The sequence below is a fragment of the Lathyrus oleraceus genome, chromosome 5 (assembly GCF_024323335.1).
Source record: "Lathyrus oleraceus cultivar Zhongwan6 chromosome 5, CAAS_Psat_ZW6_1.0, whole genome shotgun sequence".
Taxonomy (NCBI): Eukaryota; Viridiplantae; Streptophyta; class Magnoliopsida; order Fabales; family Fabaceae; genus Lathyrus; species Lathyrus oleraceus.
This window is the reverse complement of record NC_066583.1, coordinates 102010190-102015310: the sequence shown is the minus strand read 5'-3', so window position 1 is coordinate 102015310 and position 5121 is coordinate 102010190.

Genomic DNA, 5121 nt, shown 5'->3' with positions numbered 1-5121 from the left:
TCTTCTCTTCGATTCTCTCTCAATTCTCATCAATTCTCTTGGATCCTTGGTTTCTGGAGTCCTATCAATGTAGGAAAGAAGATTGAGTTGCTTTGAGGTTAAATCGAAGCAACTCAGTTCATACACCTCAAAATTCAACTCCATGTATCTCTCAATATACTAGGAGTTAGTTTGAATTGAGGTCAGATTCGTGATTAGTGCCATTTTCTCTTTAAGATCATGTCCTTTTTTTCAATTTTTGTGATGGCGATGAGAGAACCAGTCCGGCCAAGGTCATCGGAGAAGATGACCGGTGGTTTGCTCCAACGATGTGCTGGACGTGTTCTGAGCCACATGATCAAGCCAATGCGTTTTAATCCTGAGCGTTCTTTGTTATTACCATTGGTATAGCGCGATGACTTGTGTGTTTGGTGGAACGCGCACTTCAGACCACTTGATCTTCCACCTCAATTAATGAGGGAGATCAAGTGGTCCATGTTTTTTCAGATTAATTGATTTTCATCTTATTTCTTTTATTTTCATTAATTCATATTAAATTTAATATTGATCCAAAAAATATGAGAGTTTCACCAAAAAAATTAAAATAAAATCCTCTTTCATTTTCTGAATTAAAATTATTTTTTTGGATCATTATTAATATTTTTCATGATTTAATTGATTTTGTGAATATTTTTAATTGTTTAAAAATACTTTTAAGTTTCCAAAAATTCTGAGAATTTTTCTCCAAGGTCCTTTGACCTTGTTTGACCTATGATAAATCTCATGGCCATTTCTTTGGTGTTTTGATAGGGTTTTAGGAAATTGACCAACCATAATTTAATTTAATGCATATTTTTATTATTTTTAATTGTTTAAATACCAAATTAATTGTTTGACCTATGATAAATCCCGTGTCCATTTCTTTGGCTTTGTGAGTTTGACTTGTGTTGTTAAGCCTTGGTCAAGGTTGATTTGACTTTGTTAGGTTAAGATCATTGGATTTAGGGGATTGATGGAATGTACATTCCATCTCCCAAAATGAATGAATGATCTTAATTTGGTAAAAGTCCTCCTTTGATCAATTTGTGTTTGATCCATCCCCCATCCCCCTTCCCTCTTCATCTAATTCTTCTTCTTTATCCATTCATGTCATGGACCTATGATATCTCTATATCCTAAGGCTAGTTGATTGCAAAATCAACATAAATATGGATGAGATTAGGTCCCCCCATTTTTGCATATTCTTTTTGTGTGTGATATGTTTCATGAGCTTAGTTCATTATACTATGTCTCTAACATGCATTAACACCAAAATTCTATTGCCCCGCCTCAAATAGTTCTGACTTATACATAAGTCCAATTACGATTGCTTAACATAGTGCTAAATTTTGATACAAAAGGCATAGCATTCTAGTTAGTGAGATTGTAAGTCTCCCCTCTTTTATGGTATTATGTGGAAACTTGACCTTTTTTCCTTCCTTTGGAAGATGTCTTAGTTCAAGGATCCATGCTTGTGATAAGTGGGTTGAGTATTCTCCAAAGAATGACTTAAACAAAAGCAAAGCAAAAGCAATACTAACCTCTATTTCACTAACAACTAACATTTAATTTCAAGTCATTTATTTTTAATGCACTTTAACTTTTAAGCCTTATTCATTTGCCATTATTTATACCATTCAAGTTGTTTACTTTTATGTCATTTTTACTTTGTCCACTTGGACCATATTTTGTGATATATTGTGTTTATATATACTTGTTTGATTATGTGGTCTTTTGACCTTAATATACATAATAATAACAAAAACCTTTAAAAACATCTTGTGTGGACTGTTGGTTTGATCTGAGACTATTGGACTTAGAATTTAGGAAACACTCCCTATGCAAAGGACTTGGCCAATGCCAACTTTTATGAAACCAAGTACTTGTGAAGTGAACATTCATCTGATACAATATTGAAGATCCATTTCAGTTCATCTGTAACATGATCATTGTGAAGCTGTTATTTTGAACCTGTGACTTATGCCGTCTTTTGAAGCCATCTGATACATGGGAATTTTTGAAGAAGATCATGGAGTTGCTAAGCTTGGATGTGGATATCTTTATTTGATGTCTTGCTCTTCAACTTGCTGTTTGTGTATTGTTTGTTGCTTGATTCAAAAGTCCAAGGGAAATTTGGGTTTCTATATGACATTCTTGTCTATTGGATTGTAGCCCATTGGTCAGATCTTTTCATCTCCTCCCTGTAGCGGGGTATTCGTTACCATTAGAGATATTGACTAAATCCAAGGTAAACCATACAAGTCGAGTCACCACCGTACTTCTATTTATCCAAAGGAATGGTTAGGAAGCGAACAAAAACCTAAAAGTTTTATCGAATCAAAAACTAGTAAAAATGTCAGAGATCTGGGTAAGGGGGTTGGTTATGCAATGGGAAGGTTTTAAGCACCCAAAACATCCTAGGTACTCCTAGGGAGCCCTTTTCATAACTGTTGTTCTAGTCTAAAGGGTGTAGGTATATCTAAAGTACTATTTACTAAAAGGAAGGTTAAAAGAAAATGACTCACAAGGATGTCGCATCCACTGCCTACGTATCTCATCTGAGTATGAGAATCAGAGTCTTCGTAGCTCGGCTACCTATGGGTTAAAGAGAAGTGTGCTCGGTAAGACGTCGCGTCTTATGCCTACGTATCTCATCTGGAATGAGAATCAGAGCAAAACGTAGTTCAGCTAACTAGGGGTTAAGGATTGCCATCTGAACATGGACTTACAAAAGAGGACACCAGCTGTGTCAAAGGAGGGTGGGCGGTGTGTTCAACGTCCTAGCAGTAGGTGTCGCAGCTCGCTGAATCGAGTCTTAGGCAGTTACCTCTTTGCAATAGAACAGACTGACATGCCACAAGATCGGAGACGCACGGAAGGTCTAAAAGTGGGGAGGCACTGCTCTAGAGTTATCATGCAATATGGACCTATATGTTAGGATTTACAAAGGGGAGCATCTACCTAATGTTAGCATGCAAAGAATAAGGGAATTCTACCTATGTTATCATACAAAGGGTTCTACCTAATGGGTGCTACCTAAACGGAACTAGAGTCGACGGATGAAGCGCGGAGAGGAGTTACGGATAAGGGTAGATGGCGATGCCGGAGGCAATCGACATACAGGTAGATGGCGATGCCTGAGGCAATCGACTTACAAGAGGATGGATGAATGCGTGCTGGTTCTGTTAAGTTTTGAAAATGATTACTCGACGTTGGATCGAGCTTTTGATCTTATTTTGAAATGGTTATCGGATGTTCGTTTTAATTCTTGTATTAACAGGTGACTAAAGAAATAAATAAATAAATATTATACACTTTATGGGAGAGGGGTACATTTATTATGAATGAGGATTGTTCATGGCAAACAAACAACAAGAATATATGCTTCATACATCATACAAGTAGGAAACAATTATCAATCAGATCGGATAAATAAACAATATATAATCAAACCAAATAATCAAATAATGGAGCATTTAAACAATGCATGGGAGTATGAACATGTTAAATAATCAAGCAATAGAAAGCATGAATGAGAGAAACAAGTATAAAAGATAACAGATGAATCAAACAGATGAAAATATGCACACGAAGGGTCCACTGAATAATTTAATCAAGAAATGAGGTAAGGACCAAATAAAATCAAGGTAAAAGGCCTCTAATACATGGCATATGAGATGAACGAGGGAGGATCAAAAGATCTCTTCAATTGCCATAAGCAATCCCTAAGTCAAACATCGATCATAAAGAAGTTAACTGAAAATTCAAGTCAACTTAAAAAATAACAAATAAATAGCAAATTAATCAAGAAAATTATGAAAAATTAAACTAAATAAGGTGGGGTCAGGACACCATCATCCCCCAAAAATATTTTAAAAATAATGAAAATTGGCACGTGAATTAATTAAAACAAAACATAGGTCAAACCAAAAGTCAATTAATAAGACTAGGTTAGAAATAAATCAAGAATAAATAGTAAATTAATCAAGAAAATTATGAAAAATTAAACTAAATAAGGTGGGGTCAGGACATCATCATCCCCCAATTTGTTTTTTAAAATAATGAAAATTGGTACGTGAATTAATTAAAACAAAATAGAAGTCAAATTAAAAGTCAACCAACCAAACTAGGTCAAAAATAAATCCAAAATAAATTGAAAATGTGAAATAAAATTCCAAGAAAAGGTCAGGTTGACCATGAGACAGTGTTCAACCTTCTTCCCAAAAATCAAATGCTAACAATAATTTTAAGTCATAAAAATAAAATCAATAAAAAAAGTGTGTTAAAATGGACCATTTAGACTAAATAATTAAAATAAAATATTAATATTAAAAAAATACGAAAATAAAAATTATATAAAATTAAATAAAATGTTAAGAAAAGTGAAAAATATTTTTGGGTAATTTTATGGATGAAGAAAATATTTTAAATAAGAAAAAGAAATATGAAAATGGAAGGATTAATGGTGATGAACATGGTAAGCAAGCGTAGATATATCAACACATGGTCATGGAAGAGATGATTACCTAATGGAAAATAGAAGTGGAATGGAATCTGATATGTGATGAAGGTTTGCCTCCTTGCCACGAAATTCCAATGCTCCTTTAGGATTAGGGTTTCAGCTTCTTAAATAGGGTGGATTAGGTGTTCTCATGGGCTTTTTAATAAGTGATTTATCCATAAGAATAAAAGTGTGAAGTGAGGTGTAAAATGTTGTTATTTTGGGTCAAACTTAAGTGAATAGATGTCCAATGCATGGCCAAAAGAGGTAAAAAAAACGTGACTCGTTTGTGCAGCATGCTTAGAAAATCTGATTGGGTCAGCCAGACCCAAAATCTTCCTAGAAAATCAAGTCATGGTGCCCACTTTAAATGAATGTATCTCTCAAACCATGGATCCAAATGAGATGATTCCAAAAGGATGTGAAAGAGGACATGGCAAGGTACAATTGTTGTGAAGAAAGTATTTTCAAATACTTCCTTGAGTGCAAGAAAACTGGCCAAGAAGTCTTGACAAATTTTGAAGATTTTGGACTTAGAAATAAGTGTCCTAAAAAATGTCTCACTTTGACTAAGCATAACTTTCTCAATTCTAATCCAAATG